At 41.9% G+C, this 22,990-nt stretch overlaps 1 long non-coding RNA gene and 1 pseudogene across 1 annotated transcript; both read right to left on the bottom strand.

The window, feature by feature from the left end:
• Positions 1-11,832: 11,832 nt before the first annotated feature.
• LOC112887031 lies at positions 11,833-13,836 on the bottom strand (annotated as a pseudogene).
• A 6,292-nt stretch (positions 13,837-20,128) lies between these two features.
• On the bottom strand, positions 20,129-21,607 carry LOC112887759. Its single transcript, XR_003227614.1, has 6 exons — positions 21,185-21,607; positions 20,992-21,105; positions 20,798-20,910; positions 20,520-20,721; positions 20,370-20,456; positions 20,129-20,251 (listed from the first exon to the last, which is right to left on the bottom strand). It is a non-coding gene; the product is annotated as an uncharacterized LOC112887759 (long non-coding RNA).
• Between the last annotated feature and the right edge of the window lie 1,383 nt (positions 21,608-22,990).

The following is a 22,990-nucleotide window of genomic DNA, read 5'->3' as shown; positions in this document are numbered from 1 at the left end:
TTAAAGCAGTATTTTGATGTTGATGATGCTGCCATACATTGGTTTTTGCGTTCTGCACATATGAAGTGGAAACAATTCAAGACAGATTTAAAGGACCAGTACTTTAATCCTGATTTGACATTAGAGGAAATTCCAGAATGTCCTGATGAAAGAATCAATGATGATGACTGGCAAAGTATCTACAAGTATTGGTTGTCTTCTGAGTTTCAGGTAAGAAACATGTAATATGACGTGTATTTTGCAATACCAAGCTTAGAACCTCTATGCAATGTATATAAATTTGTTAATTCTGTGTTAGGATCGATCTGGAACAGCCAAACAAAATAGGAAACATGTGCAGTTACACCATACAACTGGTAGTGTGAGCTTTGCATGTTCAGCACATGATCTGGTAATGTTCGATCTGCTTGATATATATTGTTCAAATTGTAGTTAGATCTGGTAATGTTCAGCACATGAACTAGTAGTTAGATCTGTTCAAATTGTATACATTATTGTTACTTACAAGAATTGATATAGGCTATGGAACTTGGTCGTCCTCCACGAAGAGATGATATCTTTGTCAAGACCCATACGAGGAAGGATGGAGTTCCTTCACAGTCCGCAGAACAAGTGATTGTAAGCCTCTTTAGTGTCATATGAACTCATCTCATATCTTGTTAGCAAAATATATCTTTGACATATGAACCCATCTAATATCTAATAGAATCAAATTAAAGACATTCTTCAAGTCTATCCAGAAATAAAAGATCGAACAATTCAAGAAGGTGATGCATTTGCTATCATTTGTGGAGAGAAAGAGCCAAAAGGATCTGTCCGATGTTTGGGTTTGGGTCCAACTCCTCAAGATATTGGCACTCCAGGATTGAAGTCCTATAAGCCAACTAGACTTCAAATGGAGATTTTTGCTCGTAACAAGGCTGAAAATGAGAAGGCTGCTCTACAACAGCGTATACTTGAGTTGGAGGCTGAAATTGAGCAAAGAGCACAAAAGGACCGCGCAAGTGAAGAGCCCGCGTCACACCATGGTTCTACTACACAAACAAATCAGGTACTATTCCATGGCTTAAAAGTGAGGACTGGATCTGATTTTTTGCTATGGTTTTTGCTTGTTTGCACTGATTAAGGGTACACTACAGTTCTTTAGTGCAAGGAATGGTGAGGATGACCCTAATGACAAAGATTATGCTTCTGGAGATGACGATGATCAGCTGCAAAGTTCAAAGGCAGCAACACCAAAGACAGATGCTCCTCGGTCTCCACATGATGCTCTTGTAAGTTTCTCATCCTTTTTTACAATTTCTATACTCCATAGGGGGCATAATCCTATAAGACACTGAATTCAGTTGTTGTTAATCATATGTTTAGATTGGAAAAGATGTCATATTATATGCCTTGTTGAGAGCCAATGTGCCCGTAGCTAAAGGAACAATTGTTTCCACTAAACCGGACACAATAGTTGGAGGTGAGCCAATTGGAAGGCAATATTGTGAAGTTATTGTGACTTGTGTGCTCAAGCGAGATGAAGTTCTTCCTCATCCATATGGCAACATGCAAACTATGGCTAATACTAGGATGAGAAGGCTTGCATGGCCATACAAGAAGGTAATGAGATATGCTTCAGCTTGTTTATGTTTTGATTCATATATGTGACCATTATTAAATAATTGTTCCTAATGTTAACAGCTGAAGGTTACAAACAAGGCACCAGCTGGTTCAGGTATATATTGTGGTTGAAAAATGCACCAGCCTTCTCATAAGTTGCTGTTTTACCATGACAGAACTACTTTTGTTTGTTCTTAGGATAGAGATAGAACTATATATGCAACAGCCAGCAACCTACTTGTTATTGGAACTACTTTTGTTTGTTCTTAGGATAGCTGTTGTTAGTTGCAAGTAGCGCATATGACAGAAATTAAAAAAATGATAATGTTCAACCTGCTGGGTGATTAAAGCATTAAGACAGCCAACTCAACCTGTTGTTAGTTGCAAGTAGCACTTTTTTTTGTCATCGTTGCTTTCACTTGATAACTGACTAATTTTTTCCTCTTAGTGTCCAGGAAGGGATAAGCTGAAGAATTGATAATTGCAAGACTGTTAGGATCTTAGTGTAGGCTGAAGAATTCTGGGTGCCAGAAGCTTGTGCAGGACTGTTTCAAGTACATGGCATGGAAGTCTTTTGTGACAGATTTTGTAAACATGCAAACATTATGCTGTAAACTAATTGCAAGTGTGGTTGCTTTTGTGACAAAACTAGCTAGTTAGGCCTCATTAGTTGGATCATTTGGAAAGATGATGGTAACTTATGACCATGTGAAGGACTGCTTAATGAAGTCAATTAACTTGATATAAGTCATTTGTGATGATTTCTTGCTTGTTTATACTCACTCATCATGTGAAGGACTGCCTGTTTACTTATGGCTATGTGACTGCTTGTTTACTGTAATTGGTTTACAGCATAAATAGCTCTGAATTGACATTACTTATTCAGATTATATCAGTCTCCATAACTTACTGTTGGTTGCTAAATGGGTTGTACATTCGGTTGGTAAAGGTATACAACAGCTATGGAGGGTCGGTTGCTAAAGAAGTGGACGGTTGTTAAAGCCTTTAGCAACCCCACTTACAGCGACGGACCGCGTCGGTTGCTAAAACCCTATAGCAACTGATCGCAAGTTGTTGCAAGCGCTTTTAGCAACTGATCACAAATTACCATAAGCCAACCGTGGTGTAGTGTCTGGAGAAAATGCCAAGCAATAATGTACTACTCACTCGACCAGTGTGCTGAACCAACATGCATGTATACAGTGCCTTTGGGTTACGTTCACCGCCACACAGTACCCTTACAAAAATCATCCTCCGATCCAACACACGTGATAGATAGATCATCAACTTTGTTGCAGCGCGTACACCATTTCTTCAATTGCGCTCCTTCTCGAGCATTCTATTAGTATACTCGAATGCATCTCTCCTTTGGCATGTCACAACTACATTTAACTGCATTGCAAGCAACGAAAAACGTTACAACTAGCTATCTAAGTTTGGGAGGTATCTGGAAATCTTGGGTAACTAAAATTTGAGGAGAACGTAAAGCGTAGTCCCTAGCTTTCTCTCTTGTGTTTTCTTTCTCAATAAGCTTCAATTATTTAAATATCAATATACTCAGCAAGGGCCTGGCCCATCTCGAGTTAGATGAAATGATCATATACAACTCTTGTTTTACCTTTAATAAAGGTTTAACATAAGGAAAAATTTCAGTTTACTCCCTTCAAGTATAGCCAAAGTCTGAATAACCCCCTAAACTATAACTTGGTTCAATTTACCCCCTAAACTATGCCATTTAGTTCATTTATCCCATAATACAATTTGTTATTTTCGTTTCTCTATACACAAGTTGAATTTTAATTTCAAATTTTGCAGGATAGTAGTGGACATCACAATGCAGATTAAAAATTTGTTATAATTTTTCATCATTAGTTTTCATATAATTTTGAACTCCAATGGTTAATTTATTATTAAATATCCTAACCTATCAAAATAATGATAAAAAATTATGATGTATTTTTTCTAACATGTGTTATGATGTATGCTACCATCTTGTAAAATTTCATCTTATAACTCCACCTATGTATGGAGAAATGAAAAAGACAAATTGTATTAGGGGGTAATTTAAACCAAAGGGCATGGTTTTGGGGGGTAAAATAAACCAAACGATAGTTTAGTGGGTTATCCAGACTTTAGCTATAGTTGAGGGAAGTAATTTAGACTTTTTCCAAATAAATAATGATCATATAATGTACAAAAAAAATATAATGAGATATTCCTGTGAATGAATTAGTCAATGATAAAACTTAGGAGGGATAAGACTGAAAAGATAGATAAAATTGCTTCGGAATTTAATTTGCAGAACAATATTAAGCTTCACAATAATGATCTGGTTATGGATGGATATGCGCAAGCCGCTCTGACCACCAATATGATTCATTCAGAAGCTCTATGTCACACTACATTATGCGTATTGTAATACTTAAATAAGGCCTACCAGTTTCCCTTACTAGAGTCGAGAGGTTGATAGGCCCGTGTAGGCACTATTGCAGTCCAATAAGGTTGAAGCAAAACAATGATGTTAGTACTTAGCTACTGGACGAGGCTATTATTACAAATAGTTTTGAGGCAGAGATTGGGATCGCATGGCGTGAGGGATGGCAACCAGATAAGGGAGGACGGGTCGCGTGAGGATGGGCTGGGATAGCCAGGTATTTTCTTTTTGTTTCTTTCCTAGTTATATTTTATTATTTATTTTAAAATATAGTGGTATAGATTTATTTGAACTCTTACCTCTGAAGAGGTACTTGTCTAACTGGAGTACCATATCGGGAGCCCATATGACTAAGTGTCAACCTAAGGCATGACAGACAGTTGACTTGCAAAAACACAGAACTTCATTGAGAGACGACATGATCTTCAATTCTTAGTTTCTGTTGAAAGCGTCATGACAGTTGACAGGCAAATAAGCCACGGTTTTGTGCTGGTGGAGTATCGTGACTATTTATAGTGCTGAAATGTGGCCAAGCCACCCCCAAAACCGTTCATTCTCATGTTTTATTTGCATTTTCAGTTCAGCATTCTGAAACAGCACATTCAATTGCAACTTTTTCTTGGACTCGGGTGGTCGCAACCCCTTGCTTCATCTTTACTACATATATATCATGTCCACGGGCAGCTGAGCCGCACCATTGCTGGCTCTCATACTCTCGTAGTTTAGTATGTCCACCTTTACAAATGTTAATCCAATCTTATGCCTAGCTTGGAATGAGAGGAATCAGCAAGTTAATCAGCACATGTTGGCCCGAGGAGGTTTTGTGCCGCTCGCAGCATAGGACGAGTTGGGCCCCTGAGGTATCGATTATAAAGCCGATTTTACAACTAAGGTAGATCGAAGATAACACAGTATGGACCCGTGATGAGGAGGTTCAAGACAATGGTGCTTCTATGTGAGTACATGCTGCTCATCTTGGCCTTCTCCAACCAGCAGATCGAAGCTACTCTGACTGCCGCAACCGGCAGATGACAGATGCTGTGTCCAAGCTAAGCTGGATACCCAATGTACGTGTGATGACGGGAGAACGGGGATCGTTGATGCTAGGGCTTACTTGCTCTGGTCAGTTCACCAAGACGATGACGTGGACCTAAATTGCTAGATCCATCGTAAATAAATTAACTGTACTCGATTGCTGGTTGCATTAGGGTCATCTTTGTTTTTTATTTCCCAAGTGTTATTTTTTGTTTTATATGAGTGTAGGTGTTACCAAATATTTATTATAACTTGATACATCCCATTTTAGCGTAGTCAATTATTTAAATTTCTATTATGTGTACTTCTAGCATTCAACTTCTTATCCGATAAAGAAAACCTTTTTAGCTTCTATATCATGTAGTTGACAACCACCTAATTAAAGCAACGCTCACACACAAAAAATTAAAGAATCGTACACAGAAATGCATAGCACCAATCAAATAGTTAATTACTGCTACTTCTACGGTTAATTGGGCACATCACCAATAGCAGCTTCTCCCTCCTGGGATAAGGCAATACAAGGATCCTGTGTAAATATGGGTTCAAATTTTATTTTCTGTTAGCACAGTGTCAGACGTTTCCTAATAAATAACACAATAATATAAGAAGCATATACGGTTTTGGACCGGTAGGCTTTACTGTGTATATGCTCATACCATCACGCCTGTAGCGTGCATGTTGACATGGCCAGACCAATGGTCCTACCACCTCCCGGTTAATTACCACTTTATGGTCCCAGTACAACCCTTTAATTTTCTCCCCCTTTATGACAACATCATATCTTTGGAGCAACTGTGCTTGTCGTCTGTATAATATTTCTTCCGGATGTCTTGCTACCGTCTCCACCACAGTTGCTCAATAAAATGCCTAGCTGTATCTAGGATTGAGAGGGATCAGCAAGTCAAATAAACCTAGCGTATCAGCTGATACGAATGGCAGTTATGAACTCCAGTCAAAATGTATTGCGTGGCAGGCTAATCTCTGGTGGAATGAATCCTCGTATGATCTGATTTGTAAGGTAAAAATTGCTGGGGAAGAACAACGAGGAGCAGATGATCGAGAAGAGATGCTGATATTGTATTCGATATTCATGATCTGATGATGCAACAAATGGATACTCATAAACCAACTAATCATTTCAAGAGACACAGGTGCTCGTATATATGCATGGGCGCTCACACTGTAAACACCTCCAATAGACTAGGCTAGCTAGGAGATCATGAGATTGGTGAAGTCATCACAGGCGCCTGGCTGTTGATTGACATGTCCACCACTAAACAATAGCACCTACTGTTTATACTTATGGAAGAAATCTATGAAAACATGACTGCGGCATGCTAAGTTGGATTTGAACTCAGGTGGATAGTTTTCATCACAAGGAAGCTTAGTTTCCAAACAAAAGGTTATAGAATGTAACTTGACTATTATCTCTACTATAAAGGCACAAAGGGGTTCTTTGGAAAGGCACGATATTTTTTTATCTTGTCCATAAAAAAACTAATCTATCGAGGCTTCTAGTTCATGCAGAAGCAGTGCTCGGAGTTCCCAGGGGTAGCAAGCCAATGCAAAGGGGGAATGTATGGCTGCCGGATGCAAGCGTCAATTGATCGATTGTTTGGATTTTTTTTCATTCCTTGTTTTAGTCCGTTTTGTATCTTTATATCTCGTCAGGAGGAGCAACGGGACGAAGCGATGCAATTGATTAGTTTTCTACTATGTGTTTAGTCTGTGATTATGAATCGTGTGATGATTTGTGAATAAATGCAGTGATGAGTATGTGAATAAATATAGATTTTTCTATTATTTGTTGAGATGACGCAAACCTTCTAGTTTTTATTGAAATGCAGTGTTGAATACTTACTAGTACTTCCTCTAGTCTTCACATAATTATCGTTTTAGACAAAAGCATGGTCACAAGGACACTACTTAAACCATAAATAATAGTATTAAACACATTCAAATGTAGCTATACCATTTCAAAAAGTAATGTATAAAAATTTAAAGAGATGTCAATGGTCAAAATTAAAATATGTGTTAACTGAAGCATTATGACACGATAGTTATTTAACAACTGGACGGAAACACCAATACTATGCTGAAATAAATATTTGGAAAATTAATAATCAAGTCTCCCTCTACCACCCCTATATTATCATGTCCGCCCAACCGCACATTTCAACTCACATATGACAACATCTTATTTTCTTGCTACGCTTGGAGTCCAGCAAGTCCATGGGTGAGAAGTTATCAGCTCTGCGGCAGTACAGTCGTGCTAAGGGGCCATGCGATCTCTATGCTGAAAAGTGAAGCCGAGATCACAAATGTGCTCCAACCGTGCAGCTTCATGTGGTCCAAGAACTACTGGAGCTTTTCAGTGTGGATCAGGATGTGGATTCTGTGTCTGTGGCTTCTAGGAAACAATTGTACATGGCTTTGTCTAAGGATGCTGCATCTGGCTCAGTTGGTCCTAGGACAATGAAATTCCAGGGGGATATTCAAGGGCACCGTGTGACTATTCTGATTGATTCAGGTAGTTCACATTCTTTCATCTCGCAAACACTAGCTGCTCAGTTACCTGCTTTGTTGCCACTTCAGTCATCAGTCAGGGTGCAGGTAGCCAATGGTGGTATTATGCACTGTGAGGCTCATTTACCTCAAGGGCAGTGGTTTGTGCAAGGCTATCAGTTCACTTCAGACTTGAAGGTGTTGTCTCTCAACTCTTATGAACTAATTATTGGAATGGATTGGTTAGAGGAGTTTAGCCCGATGCAAGTCCATTGGGCACACAAGTGGATGAAGTTGCCTTACAAAGGGGCTACTGCAATTCTTCAAGGCATTCTCCCTCAGTTACCAGAGATTTTTGTCATTCAGTTGTGCTCCCTGGTTGTTGATCCGTCCAGCCGTGATGCTGTTTCTGCCATTCCTAAAGAAATTGCTGCTGCTTTGTCTGATTTTGAGTATGTGTTTGCCCCTATTTCTGCCTTGCCACCGGAGAGAACTTGTGACCATACCATTCATTTGATTCCTGGTGCTAAACCTGTTCATGTAAGGGCTTAAAGATATCCTCCAGCCCTCAAGGATGAAATTGAAACACAAGTTGCTGAGATGCTTGCCAAGTGGTTCATCCAAATCAGTGTGAGTGAATTTGCTTCTCCTGTTTTGTTGGTGAAAAAGAAGGATGGATCTTGGCGTTTTTGTGTTGACTATAGATACTTAAATGCTGTAACTCTGAAGAGCAAGTTTCCAATACCAGTCTTTGATCAGTTAATGGATGAGCTGGCCAAAGCAAGTTGGTTTTCTACTTTGGATCTCAGTGCAGGCTATCATCAAATCCGGTTGAAAGCTGGTGAAGAATTTAAAACTGCATTTCAAACTCATCATGGCCATTTTGAGTTTAAAGTGATGGCATTTGGCCTTTGTGGAGCACCAGGTACATCTCAAGGGGCCATGAACAGCACATTGGCACCATTATTGAGGAAGTGTAGCACATTGGCACCACTATTGAGGAAGTGTGTGCTGGTTTTCTTTGACGATATATTGGTGCACAGCAATCCCTACGAGGAACATGTTGAGCACTTGAGAACTGTCTTGCAGTTGTTGGCACAAGATCACTGGCAAGTTAAGTTATCTAAATGCTCCTTCGCCCAAAGGAAGATCCAGTACTTGGGCCATATCATTAGTCAAGGCTGTGTTGCAACTGATCCAAGTAAAGTGGAAACTGTTTCTCAATGGCCTACTCCAACCAATGTTAAAGAGTTGAGGAGTTTTTTGGGCCTAGCCGGGTACTACAGAAAGTTTGTGAGATTCTTTGCTATTCTGGCAAGACCCCTCACTGAGTTGCTTAAGAAGAATGCTATGTTTGTGTGGATATCCGAACAAGCAGTAGCTTTTCAAGAGCTCAAGTCAGCCTTATGTTCTGCCCCTGTGCTGGCCGTGCCTGACTTTTCTCTTCCTTTTGCTATTGAGACAGATGCATGTGCTGTGGGCGTTGGTGCAGTCCTGATGCAAGCTGGGCACCAATTAGCTTATATTAGTAAGGCCTTAGGCCCAAAAACACAAGGATTATCAACTTATGAGAAAAAATATCTTGCTATTCTCATTGCTGTTGACCAATGGAGGCATTATCTTCAGCTTGCTGAGTTTCACATCTTCACTGATCAAAAGAGTCTGATCCACTTGAATGTGCAAAGGTTACATATATACCCACTGGCAGCAGAAGGTTTTCTCCAAGTTGCTAGGACTTCAATATAAAATTATATACAAGGCCGGTGCTGACAACAGGGTGGCTGATGCCTTATCTCGTCAGCCACATTCCACATCTGCTGAAATTAATGCTATGGCTACTGTTGTTCCTGCTTGGCTGGAGGAAGTGATCCAAGGATATGTACATGATGACAATTCTCAGAACCTAATCACTCAGCTTCTTGTTGATGCTGATGCTGTCCCGGGCTTCACTTTGAGGGATGGTGTTCTGCGTTATCATAACCGTATTTGGTTGGGCTCCAATCATCAGTTGCAACACAAGATCATTTTAGCTTTGCACAATTCACCTATTGGAGGCCACTCAGGAGTACCAGTCACTCTAGGTCGACTTAAACAGTACTTTGCCTGGCTGGCCATGAAAACATCTGTTCAGACATTTGTTTCAGCTTGTACTGTCTGCAGTCAAGCAAAACCTGACCAAGCCAAGTACCCTGGTCTTCTTCAACCAGTGCAAATACCATCATCTGCCTGGCAGATTATTTCAGTGGACTTCATCGAGGGACTTCCGTCTTCTGGAAGATTTAATGCCATTTTAGTGGTGGTGGACAAACTTACGATGTATGGACATTTCTTAGCTCTCAAACACCCTTTTACTGCACTATCCGTTGCTAAGTTGTTTCTGGCTCATGTCTATAAGCTGCACGGGTTGCCGCAGTCTATCATCTCTGACCGCGACAGGATCTTCTTGAGTCGCTTATGGCGAGAATTATTTACGTTGGCCGATGTCCAGTTGTGCATGAGCTCAGCATACCATCCGCAATCTGACAGCCAAAATGAACGCGTCAATCAATGCTTGCAAACATTTTTGAGGTGTTTCATTCATGCGTGTCCGTCATAGTGGAATCAGTGGCTCTCTCTCGCTGAGCATTGGTATAATACTAGTCTGCATTCTGCCTTGGACCGATCACCCTTTGAAGCTCTGTATGGTTATAAGCTGCGCTGCTTTGGTCCTGATGCTGTACCGACTCTTGTGACTTCTGAATTGGGACCATGGTTGGAGGATCGTTCAGTAATGGATCGTCTGACACAACAACATTTGCTTCACGCTCAGCATCGCATGAAGAATCAAGCCGACAAACATCGTTCTGAACGGTCGTTTGAAGTGGGTGATTGGGTTTTCATTAAGTTACAACCGTACGTGCAGTCATCGCTTGCTCCTCGTGCCAACCAAAAACTGGCGTTCAAGTTCTTTGGGCCTTATCAGATTGCTGCCAAAGTTGGTTCCTGTTGCTTACAAGTTGTCCTTGCCAGCGTGTGCGCATATTCATCCGGTGTTCTATGTATCCCTTCTCAAGAAAGCTCCACCATCTACTCAGTCTGTTGCTTCTGCCTTACCTGGTGCTTCAGAGGAGGTTCATTGCTCGTGGCCCTGATACTGTGGAACAGGTGCTTATCAAGTGGTCTGGTATGTCCACTGAGCTTGCAACTTGGGAAGATTTTCATGCAGTCAAGCGGTCTTTTCCCAGGGCCCCTGCTTGGGGTCAAGCAGGCTCTTATGAGGGAGGGAATGTTACGGCATCGACTACGGCTGCTGCGCCGACTACTGATGAAGTGACTGAGGTGGATCGTCCAAGAGCTCGTCGGCCCAACAGGAGGGTCATCGGCCCAAGTGGGCCCAGCCTAAAAATAGTGGCGTGCGTGTGTAACCTGCCTGTGAGCAGGATAAGAGATGAGGGATGAGAGGAGACGACATCATGTATGAACAAGCTACTTCTTCCCCAAGTTAACCAAACCTCGTTGGTCGAAATCCATCTGATCTCATCCCAATTCTTGCTCCTCTACCTGAATTCCATTCTCTACTTCTATCCCCGTTACCTTGCTGCTAACAGCTTGAGGGCGTGCGCAGGCTTGACAGTGAGGCCTTTTGCCGCAGGCCTTGCACCGGTCACTATGCCTAAGCCTAGACCACGAACATAATGTAACGAGTTGACGAAATGAATGGCAGGCACCACCACATGTCTCCTGTCTCATGTCTCATGGCTGGGCTTCAAATATCATAGAATGGTAGATAACTGAACAATTGATTTTGCTCTTGATTTTGACGGAATAGTTATAATTGATTTTGCTCTTGGTTAATGGGTCATTACTTCATCAGTGCCCTATTTAGTTATCCATGATTCTTTCAGGATCGAGACATGGTGACCGTAGTGGAAGTCACTGAACATAAATGCTTGTATAAACTTGTTTATCAGTTACTATGTTCGCCCAGGCTATAGGAAATCTCTATGTGTGCCACTGGGCCCAAGATGCAGTGACAACACAGCCCCGTTAATTTGGGTATGGCTTCAACAACCTCTCGTACAAGGAAATGAAGAAGACGACATCAGGATGGTGCCACCTGCGTTGGGTGAATGCTAGCCACCGCTCATCACAACGGTGTCTGGATACTGTCCCCAAGGGTGTCTGCAGTAGGCAGATGTGCTCCAGACCAGGGTCTTCCTATTGATAAAAACTGTTTCTCTTATTTACCCAAACAAAGAGTAATATATTAGTGAAATTTGAATAGTTGAGGAACCAATAGTATTGTTTTCTTCCTTGTTTATAACTTTACATCGATGCTACTACGTACTATTGGGCACCACATGAACTGATTGCAAGTGTACATATGGATACTTATGATCGGCACACCCTGTGGTAGTTAAGGTTTATTTGTTGTCTTTCCTTGACAAAGGAACAATAGTAATGTATGTCTTGGGTGTCCACTTAATTCCACGTATTCATGCATAAAAAGGGTAGCTAATCTCTCGGTCCTCTTTCCCGCTGCTGTCTCTGCGGGTCTTCACGTTGTTGTGTTCGGCCTCCTTCATCTTGAGCTGCACACGAAGTACAAAAGTTAATGCTTGACCTCATAAAAAAAAGAAGTAAACATGCATATAGCTGGTCGGATCATGTGTGGCATGCTAGTACAGACTTTCAGATCAATGGAGATATAAGTCAAATTTGTACTGGTAGATATCAAGTAAGAAGATGGCAAAAGTATGAACAGAGCTATACCATTAATAGTCTTCCCTAGTGGTACATGCAGCCCTGAAAGAGAGAAAATAAAGGCGAGAAATAAGCTAATGTGACGAGTTACGTATAAAGTATAGTATTAATCCATAACTTGCATAGAAACAATAAACTTATTACTTTGTTTGTCCCATATAAATAGTCCCAGTATGTGAAAACAGAACTGAAATTGCTCTGGCTTTGTCCTCCCGCATAGTGATGGTAGTTGTGAAATTTTGCGCCGCCATAGAACGGGATCAACTTCGAGGGCTGAACGGAAAGTCGTAGCTGCGTTACAAGATGAGGTCAATAACAAGCGATCATTCGTCAAATACAAATAATAAATTCTAAATACATAGAAATTCAAATAATTATAAACTTAAGGATAACAACTTAACTTTATCTGATAATTACCCGCTGTGTGCGTCCATGGCCTCCGTTTTGCGTATGGAGAACCAAAGCCAATGCGTGGTGACATGGCATGGCACGGCACGATGGCCGGCCCAGCGAAGATAGTAATGGCATACATGGTTAGCTCCATGCCGTCGGCATAGGATGCAGCGAAGCCCGTCGGTGTCCTGATCTCGTGGTTGACATGGTGAATCTTATCGTAGCCCCACTTGTTGTGGAGAAAGCGATGCAACCAGAAGGACATGTAGTCCTCCACCAAGGAGTACACAACGAGCTGTGTCACTGTCTCCCATGCAGAAGGCAACGGAAGCCACATCCGGATCCCCAACATCTGTCGTATGAAGTACAAGGTTATTCTTAATAATAAGTTGATCTCGCCGATCTTTTCTGTAAATTGCACTAGTCAATTTACTGGCACAGATGAATACTTAATTAGCTTTGTTTCCATAATTGTTATGATTCATTCTTGAGGTTAACTATTCTATTAAAGAACTACTTGTACTACATTTTGTGAGCACCAACTTCACTTATTATTAGCTTAGCAATTGGCCCATGCAATTCCATAGCTAGGCTAAGGCTAGGCGTGTATAATGGCAACTAATTGTACTACATTTTAAGTTAGTCCTATTATCTATATTTAAATGTTTATTTAATTTGCAATGCCTGCTGGGTTTAGTAAATTTAACAAATAAATTAGCAGTATACAGACCTTTGAATGCAGCAGAGTAGATGGCGGGAAAGGACCGATGATGAACAGTGCAAGAAGCGTGTTGTCCCTCATGTACTGTAGTATGGCGATCGGAGACGGCAGCTTTACTCGGGGCTGCAGCTTGTACTTCAAGGTAATTGCCGGCGCGAGCTGCTGGAGAAGCAGGAGGGGTAGCGGAACGATTGCATACATGACGAAGTAGACAAGGGCGATGTGCCACATGAGCCAGAAGTCCGGCATTCTTGCTGAGTACCAGAACCACCAGGCCTCTGCCCACGTCAAGGAACGCCCAAGCGCCGCCTCCGCCTCTGCGGCGGTGCCATAGGGCATCATCGCCGGCCGGTGGACTAGCTGGTCTCTGCGAGAGATTTTGAGTGCTTGTGTTCCAGTAGCTATGGCCTATGGGGCTTATGTATGATTGCTATTGTATTTATAAGGGATGGCTTGTTGTCTGACCTGTGGGCCGGCCAGCGAGTGCATTATTGTTGGTTTCCCTGGCCCATTGCACATGCAACCACTTCCTATGACGGATTGCTTTCAAAAGAATGAGCATGAAAGAAGCATCTGACTCCTCTCAATGTAAGACATATTTGGTACAAAATCGCTAGTGTTCGAAAGTATGCATGCACATTTGATTATTCTTGCAATATGTTACAAATGCTAATCTATATCATCTTAAATCAACTTTGAACATAAATCCATTGATGCAGCTTTCCTATATTAAATAAGCATATTATTTGACAAGTTATTGTTTATAATTTGTAAATTCGACTTTTGTCTAGTTAAAGTTATATATTACTATGGCATATAGTGATATGGATGGAGGAAAAGCAGTAACTTATCATGACAAGTACATGATCGAACCATTAGCTGTGCGATGGGTCACGTCAGAAATTTGGTCTCACCATATCAAAAACATCCTATCCACGTGTTCAATAGAAATGCAGGAACTAAAAAGATGCTCGTGATCCACACGAATCGTTGGCGACTATATGAGCACATCAGCTGAATCGTCAGGTACTTGCTAGAAGATATCTAGATATATAGTTTTTGTAATACATCTAGATATACATTGTGTCTAGATCCATAGCAAAAATTATGCATCTAAATTTGCTAAAACAATCTATAATTTAAAACGGAGGGAGTATGATATATTTGGTAGGAAATATCTAGTATTTGATAGTACTCTCTCCGTGGCAAAAAAAAAAAGGTTATCCTATGATGCAAGATTTATCTAAAAAATAAGTCATTTTGCTCCATTATATTTAGTAAGTCTGTGTGCATGCAGCAACAGTTCCCTAAGAAACCATCAATATTTTGGTGTTGTTGTAATACCCAGTAACACTTGGAGCTCCAATTGCAATTTAGATTTCCAGGCTCACCATCATCATGGAGCTCATATGCCAAGTGCAAGGAACGGAGACGACGAAGAATGAGAGAAGAACATGTTGTGGCAGAACCGTCTGAATTATTCCGGTTCAAGTGCACCAATCATCATTTACAAAGACAAGATGATCTCAAATGCACTTCAAACGGAATAACCCATGGGTCTGTCGGGTCACCGCCCGATATAACCACGGTTACACAGGATCGGAGTAGGTCATACTCATACAAGATGAACTCCAGGTATATAACAGCGCAAGCCTTTATCACAGAGTAAGCAGTATTATTACAAACCAGTTTTCTCCAGCCCTTGACTGGAGCAAAATAAACAAAGGGTTATTAAAAACAACGGGTAAACACCTGTTGACCAAAGTCACAGCGAAAAGACAACGCGACTAACAACGTCGCCATCAGCAGCACCATGCGTAGCCCAGTCGATGGTGTCACTCCGAGGGGTCAATGCTGGCCGGGGACGGATCCCATTCCACGGACCAACCAGGCGGAACAGCAAAGGGGCAGGACGCACTATCAACCTGGTTCTCAACCGGCATACCTGAAAGCAGTTCTAGCAAGACTGAGTATACTAATACTCAGCAAGACTTACCCGGGCTTGGGTATACTTTAGCCCTTAACTAGACTCATGAGAGTATGGTAAGGTTCTGGGTTTATTTTTCAGCTGAAAAGCAAAAAAGAGTATAATCTATTTCAAGTTTTAGCTTTCAGATTCTAGCTTGATTGACCATTCTAGGTAAGCACCTATACTAAACAAGCAAGATAGAGAATATCATCCATCAAAATTATTCCATCAACAAATACACTTTTTACTCGATGTGGCAAAAGGGATAAGCAGTCTCAATCTTCGTGAGAGGCGGACGATCCGGACCGAAATTTCAACCTTGCAAGGTAAACCTAACACACACACTTGGAACATCCAACGATGATTCCGAAGCAACCGTTTACCTTTCATTCCGGGTTGTGGATCAGGGCCACCACAAGCGACTGCAGGACCATACGCACACCCAATGTGTGCAGGACGTACGGCTGTAGCGCGACTACAACCCGTACTCCTGGTTGCCCTTGCAACACGTATTCCCACACGTCGAATCGAGTAACAAGAAGAACCAAAATACGAGTGGTGGGAGGTATGTCCACTTGCCGGGCCGATCGGTTACTAGGCTTACCGCTTACCATATTTCACGGCATGTGGCTAGTACTTTCAAACGCTTAGCCACCACTACCACATATTTCGACCTTAAAGCTTTTATCCAAACAGACAGGGTAAATTTCCAGGTCATGATACAACACATGACCCTGTCCGTCATCCTTATAGTGGTTGCAGAATTGTAAACAAGCAACTCCTAAATCGCGCGAGTGACAGGAAATCACTCGACTTTTACCGGTCCTATTTAGCAGAGCATCTAAGCGATAAGGACTCGGGTACAACACATTGGTTTCCTAAGATATCATGCAGCTAGGGTTTCATCTCAACTCCTAGACGTAATGCAAAAATATATAATATAATACTGAATTTGTAATAGCTTGAAAATATTAGGATGTGCACCGGGGCTTGCCTTCAGAAGGGAAGCTAGGGTCAGATGAGTTAAAAACTTCCGAACGTCGGTTCGGGGCTTCAGTCACTTCTTCAGTAACTTAGACGGAGTCTTCAGATAGCCCAGGTTCGGGTTCCAAGATTAACTCGAAGTCTCCATCTTCAAGCGTCGACGAGTCTATATGATATGCAAGGGTTGATTTTTAGTGACAAATATGTTAAGACTTTCCTTCATGATAAAGTTGTAATTTAATAATCAATACACACTTAGCATCAACAATAAAATGACAAACTCATTAAACAACTAATAATTGTCCTTAAGTAAGTATCACAAAGCTAAAGTATATTATTCTTAATCATAGGTTTAAACACATTTATCATAAATTATACTTAAAGCTTAATTGTTTGAACCTATTTTGACCAATTTTGAAAATTACTTAATTTACAAAATTACACTGGTCTTGAAAAGTTCACACAAAACTAAACACTACTTGAACTAACTAGTAGCCAAGAGTTGCAGGAAATAAACTTAAATCACACAAGTTATACACAAAAGATCCCTTTTTGAAAATATTTAAATAACTTCAAAACTAGTTGATTTCAAACTGCACCTTAGTAACAAAAGTTGTAGAACTCATTTTTATGAACACAACAGAACTGGTTTTACCATTTTTGGATTTTTCTACCATTTCCTATGAATTTTCAAAGTTGGCTGAAAAGGAAATAGAAAAGGGGACTGATCCTTTACAAACAGACCCCTGGAAGTTTTTAAAACAGAGCAATCAGGTCCCTGGCCGGTTTTCCTCTCGGGGACAGATCGACGGCGATCAATTCCGGCGAGATAGCTCGCCGGCAACGAGGGGAAAGGGAGGGAAAATGCTCAGGGGCTTACAAGGGACTCAGGGGTGACCGAAGTTGGGCCGGGGAGGAGCTGTAGCGGCGGCGCGACGGGGAACAGAGGCGGCGGCGGCGGCTGGAAGATTGGCGGCGGCGTTCCGGTGATTGGAGGGTCGGGGAAGGAACGACGAGTGCCTGGAGAACTTCGTGAGGTTGATGTGGTGCTGTTGCTCCACTTGGCAGGGGCTGGGGGACGGCGGAGCAGTGGGACGGCGACGAGGCCGAGCTGCGGCGGCGGAGGAGCGGCGGCGTGCTCGTGGGCAGGCGTCTCCGGTGGGGGAAATGGAAAACGGCCGGTGCGATGAGCTTCAGGAGGGTGAGGTGGTGCTGGTGGAGCAAGAAATCGGGGAGGGGAGGCTCGGGATTGAGCTGCCGACGGCGAGGCCGAACGGCGGCGCAATGGCGGACGGCGGCGATACGAGGGAGAAGGGGCCGGGGCGAAATTGAGCTCGGGGAGAAGGCAAAAGAGATGGCTCACGAGGTACTGAAGGGTTTTAAGCACTCGGAGGAGCCTGAGGCGCGGCAAGGAGGAGCTGGGCCGGCGATGTCGTGGCGGCCGTGGAGCGCTCGGGGATGGCGTGGCGGCTCGGGAAAACGGCCACCAAGGCCTGGCAAGCGGCGGGGCAGGTGCGCTGGAGGTGGAGGTGGCACTAGCGAGCGGCGCAGGGGCAGGTGGCGGCCGGGGCAGCTCGCCAGAGTTAAGCGGCGGCGTCAGCAGCTCTCGGGAGAAACAGAGAAGCTGGAGGTGGACGACGAGGACCCGGTTGCAAAAGTTCAAAAGTCCAGGGGGCTCACTGTAAAGCTTGAGTAGCTTTTAAACTAGAGCTCAAATGAAAATGCTCCAACAACCAAAAGTGTAGAGAATAAAAAGTTCTACACTTTTTCTTTAGGGTTCACCTTCAGAAGAGTTGAGGTTTCAAAGTTATTTTAAAAACCATACAACTAGTCAAATCTCTTTTAAAACCTATTTAAATTTTACATTTCAAACAACTCCCTGATTTGTTTTCACTCTTTACAGTGGTTTCAAAGTAAAAGCATCATTTGCAAAACAGCCCTTCCTATATTTTAAAATTATCCACTCCCACACACATTTTGCACATTAAACCCTATATTTTTCTAAAATTACAGAAAACACCCTAAAATCTTATCCTTAAATAACACACAAGAGCACATCCTACACTCAATGCACTAAGTCTGGTTCCCATATACCTGAGGTGTCACACATGTGGATGGATCTAGATGGACTCTAATTAGGTTTAACTGAGGACATCATGTTACCGCAAACTATCTTTTATCTGTTGAGAGATTGTCTTATTTTTGTACTCCAAAATATATATCTTGCACTTTTCTTTTCATTCGAAACAAGAAATGTCTTGCACTTTCCATCATTAACAAAACCTAGCTAATAACTTATAAATCCATTGTGGTAGAAGACAAATATTAAGGTTTTCTATCAAGTCCAGGACGGATGTCCATGTAACATTAAGTTTTTTTGTGCTCCCAGTACGTGGAGAAGAAGCAAGGTTCTTGGTACCTAGGGGCACAGGATATAGGTAGCATGCAATATTTTATTAGGCTATCTTTTTGCAAATTTATTTTATTAGCCTGTTACATGTAAGTTATGCGTAACATGCAAAGAATAAAATCTGTTACCTTTTACAAATTATATGCATCGTTCTTCGTTCATTATCTATAACTTTTCCGTAGGACACTCATCGACAAACTGGTAACGATTCTTATGTGTTGTCAGTTACAAGAAAGTCTTTAGATGTAACAAGTATTTTGTCAAAGGTAATTTGTAACCCATCTCTGATAACGGACGGTAAGCCGGTTAACTTAGGCATTCTTCATCATTACCAACATGCGGTTTTTGTAATGATGGACATGCACTGGATTGGTTCTGGCGTCACTGTGTTCACGTGTCTCACCATATCAATCAAGTTCATGTGTTTCGCAGAGATGCTGGAATATAAAAAGATGCATGTGATGTGCGTGAATCGTTTGTGACGTGTAAGGTTATTCTCAATGCATAGTTTCATTGTAGTGTTATCAAGTTTTACATATCAGCTTTTACTATACCACAGCCCCAATATATAGCAACTTCATTAAAGTTGGTATAAGTCATTTCAGTGATCAACCATCAGTCGGTATACAGTTATACCAACTCTAACTATTAGTTGGTAAAAGTGGCATCAGGATAAATTTTTGCCGACCGGCAAGTTTTTTGAAGCACTCTTGCACTAAACGGAAAAAATCCAGGCAAACTCTTCAACCATCTTTGCTCCTGAGGCACTACAGGAAAAACCGTAACTTCCGACGGCTAAACCGTCGGAAGTTACGGGTAAACCGTCGGAAGTTACTTCCGACGGTTTAGCGCTAAGCCGTCGGAAGTCAGTTGGACGGCAGTAAGGCGTCGGAAATTTTACACTTCCGACGGCATAGAACAAAACCGTCGGAAGTTTCCCAAACTTCCGACGGCCCGGCGAACCGTCGGAAGTTAGCCTGGCAAACGGCAGCTGACGTCCGTTTGATAACTTCCGACGGTTTTCCGTGGCCGTCGGAAGTTATAGACGTCTAACTTCCGACGGTTTCCCAGAAACCGTCGGAAGTTAAGCTTACCCAGCAAACAGAGCAATTTCAAACCTAAAACCCCAAAACCAACCACAAGCATTACATACAATCAAATTTCATCCACAATTATAATTCACGATCAGAAATTGCACGCAAGTACACAATTCATATATCCACATACGTAAACTTCAGAGGTTCATAATTAAAGTTCAAAAACTTCATACAAGTATCATATCATATGAAACAAATTCATAGAACAACAATGTTTCACTTAAGTTTGGCCGCCTCCATCACCTGGTTCAACTGATCCGCCACTTCCAATGAATTGATCCGCCCAATTCGATGTTGGATGAACGTGTGAGTCTCCCGGTGCCGCAAGGTTAGGTGGTGGGGTGTGAAAAGGCTATAAAAGATAAATGGACAAGATTAGTTTGAAAGATAACTAATTGGATAATATTTATTTAGAGTGACCATATTTTGCAATGACTATGAACTAACATTTGAATCGTTGACTATCATACCTGAGGTGAAGCTGATGGCCAACCGGCCTGTGCAAAAGGTGGATGTACCAGTGGTGGCACTTGTATATTCTGTTGGCTCGCTATTTGCTGAAAGATCAAATTTGTCAGCAAGAATGTAACTTAACCTAAGTTTTAACAATTAAGATTTACCTGCAGTATTGCATTTTGTTGTGCAAGTTGAGCTTGGAACCACTGCTGCTGTAGCTCCTATTGTCTTACTCTTTCACGCAGCCTTACAACCTCCGCGCTGTCGTCGCCACTACTTGTGCTGCGACTTGCTGACCGCGACGATCCCGCTCTTTGACGCGACGGCACCTGACTCGAGTCAATAACTTTGTCGAATAATGGATACCTACAAATAGATTGAAATTTAGATATACCAGACTTGCTGAAAGATCAAATTAGATTGAAATTTAAAGAAATCTAACCGGCCATGAGGTTTTCCACCACCACTACTGTAAACGGCCTCAGGATCAATAGGCGCGTTTCTCCAATCATAACCCTCTCCATGGCGAGCAATCATTTGGTCACCATATGCCGCCTTCAAATAACAAAATCACACAGTTACATAAGATTGTTTCATGACAACTTGATAGTGCTAATTTTGTAAATTAAGATATACCAGACGCTCTGTAGCCGCCTGAGAGCATAACTGATCTGGATTTGTAGGATCACGTCCTCTATGACCTTCAAGGTAGACCTGAATATCACTCGGCGCTACACCTGTGCGAACTTCCTATACATACAACAAAAAATTAAAGAAGCATGTATTGATATATGAAATTAATAGAATTCATTTCAAAGAGTTCACTTACAATGCGTTTGGCCAATCGGAAGTGCCCATCACCTCCGTAGGTATGATAGGACTCAGTTCCACGATTTCCTCTATTTCTCTGGGAAATGCTTTTGAACTCATACGTGGTCCAATAGTGACATAAGGCATGATAAGCCTCCTCACATGTGGCCATCCACGGAATCATTTCCTGCACAATAATATTTCGTTTCAAGGTAACAAACAGAATCATACTAATTGCAACTTGCAACAGTTTACCTCGCGGTATTGCTCCTCAGTCAAGTAATATTTTCCAGCATCCCGTTTCTTCTCAAATCGTATCCCTTGAGTCCGTTCCAGATAAGAGGCAACAACCTAAATTCTGGCATAAGAAATCATATCTCTAACCACAATGTGTGCGTTATGGTGGAACACACGTCTGGCATGATCATCATAAGCTCCCTCCTCAGGCAACTTGTAGTATTTCTGCAAAAATTTTACGCAGTCAGTAGCCATCGTATGTAGAAAATTAAATCAATACATAAGAGCAATCATACCCAAAACTCAGCCCAAACTGCCTTTTGGGTATCGCCGAATGTTATGTTCACACTATATCTATAATGATTCCAAGATGTAGCTGGGATCCGTTCACCAGAAACAAGTTCTACCATTCCAGGCCAAAGCATACGGCATATGTTACCTAAGATTTTGTTCACCTGTCTTAAATGACCAACACCTGGGAAATTAGGTTCAAACCAAGACCTACAAGTATATAAAACAATTAGAATCAATTCGGAATAAGGATTATGTACTAAAACATAGAAAAACATACTAACCCATCTCCATTTGGTGTGATCACGCACTTTTCTTCTTCTCTTGGAGGTTTAGGTGGCGGAATCCAACCAATCTTCGACCGCCGCCTATGTGTCCGACCCTGCCCTCCAGATCCTCCAGCTTCAGACCCTCCAGCCCCAGCCCCAGCCTCTCCAGCTCCTGCCCCTTCATCACCAGCTCCTGTCCCCGCAGCACCAGCACTAGTCTCTCCAGCTCTTGACCCACCAACTCTTGACCCTTGACCTGCCGACCCTCCACCAGCAGATCCTTCACACCATCTATCCCAACCACCTAAGTCATTCTCCCGGCCCGCCTCGTCCGACTCCTTGCGACTTGTCTCCTCTTCCGTCTCCTCTTCACTCTACAAAATACATAACATATTGCAGTAATTATATTGAATCTCAAAATTAGAATACACATTTAAACATTACATATATACCTCATCTCTCTGGAACGCAATCTGCCCCTGCATCTCTGGAGTTAAGTGTTCCAGCAATTGTCTACGCCTTGAAGCCTGGAGGAAAAACTTTTTCCAACTTGCATAAAAGTATTGGTATCTCTTTCTGCAACTTCTCCATCATCTCTTTCTTGATTTCTTTAGCATAAAGTTGCCGATAGAAGTAGCTTAACTCAGCCAACACTTTCCACACATCATCATGTACAAATCCGCGAAACATAACAGGAAGAAGTCTCTCCATAATTATATGGTAATCATGACTCTTCAACCCATTTATTTTTCCGGTCTTCAAATTCACAGCCCTCCTAAAACCTGCCGCATAACCATCGGGGAACTTCAAATTCTTCAACCACTTCATTACCTCTTTTTTCTGTTTGGATTTCAGACAAAAAGCAGCTCGTGGCTTACCACCACTTTCAGTCAACTCTAGGGACGGTCGATTACAAATCTGTGCCAAGTCCTTTCTGGCCTTTACATTGTCTTTCGTTCTATCAGTGAATTCCATGCACATACTTATAATGCTTTCACCAACATTACGTTCCTGGTGCATCAAATCGA

The sequence above is a fragment of the Panicum hallii genome, chromosome 3, assembly GCF_002211085.1.
Source record: "Panicum hallii strain FIL2 chromosome 3, PHallii_v3.1, whole genome shotgun sequence".
NCBI classification, from domain to species: Eukaryota; Viridiplantae; Streptophyta; class Magnoliopsida; order Poales; family Poaceae; genus Panicum; species Panicum hallii.
Note: the sequence above shows the minus strand (reverse complement) of the source record. Positions and strands in the feature narration are given on the sequence as shown.